This window comes from Penaeus monodon, chromosome 21 (genome assembly GCF_015228065.2).
Source record: "Penaeus monodon isolate SGIC_2016 chromosome 21, NSTDA_Pmon_1, whole genome shotgun sequence".
Taxonomy (NCBI): Eukaryota; Metazoa; Arthropoda; class Malacostraca; order Decapoda; family Penaeidae; genus Penaeus; species Penaeus monodon.
The window spans coordinates 28,478,547-28,479,240 of NC_051406.1; positions in this window are offsets into that span (position 1 = coordinate 28,478,547).

Here is a 694-nt window from a genome sequence, read left to right on the forward strand (position 1 = left end):
GTTCATATACTGCTAGCTAACTTTAATCCTGATATGATACTTGTATAACTGCCATTATTGTTTCTCTGGACCAAAAGTTACTATAACTTGATAGTATACATCAAAAGTAGACCATCCAAACAAATTTTGTACTATCATTACATTCCTCAAGGGGAAAAGTAGGTAATGTTTAGCCCTGTCATGTTGTTCAGTGTCAGTAGTTGCTTCAAGATTGCCAGCTTCTTTCAGTTTTGATAGTGAGGTTTAGTGGTGATATCCATGGACTTAGTGCCTTCTGACTGTGGTCCCTCTTAATAAGTCTTACTTTTTAGTCAGTAGCCTTTTGTGGGTAAGTGTCTGAATTAGGCAGTAAAATCCAGATGTGCTGTTATAATACTCTTAATCTGTCACAGTGAAAGTAGGATTAGGGGGCTAGTCACAGGGTTCTGGATGATTGCAAGAGTTGCATTTGTAAGTTCCCTTAAAGGTGACAGAGTTGTTTTCCAATGATGTGGAACATACATCACAGGGGCTTGGGTATGTGACAGTTTTCAGCTTTGATCCCAGATGGGGAAACTGCAGTGTGAAATCATATATAATTTCCCGGGAGTATAAAAAGTTTGACTTATCTGGGATGAGCTATGCTGAAGCTGTCAGGTGTTTGCTGTGTAGTCATAGTATGCTGGCAGGAGTGAAAAAAGAGTAAAGAAACCTT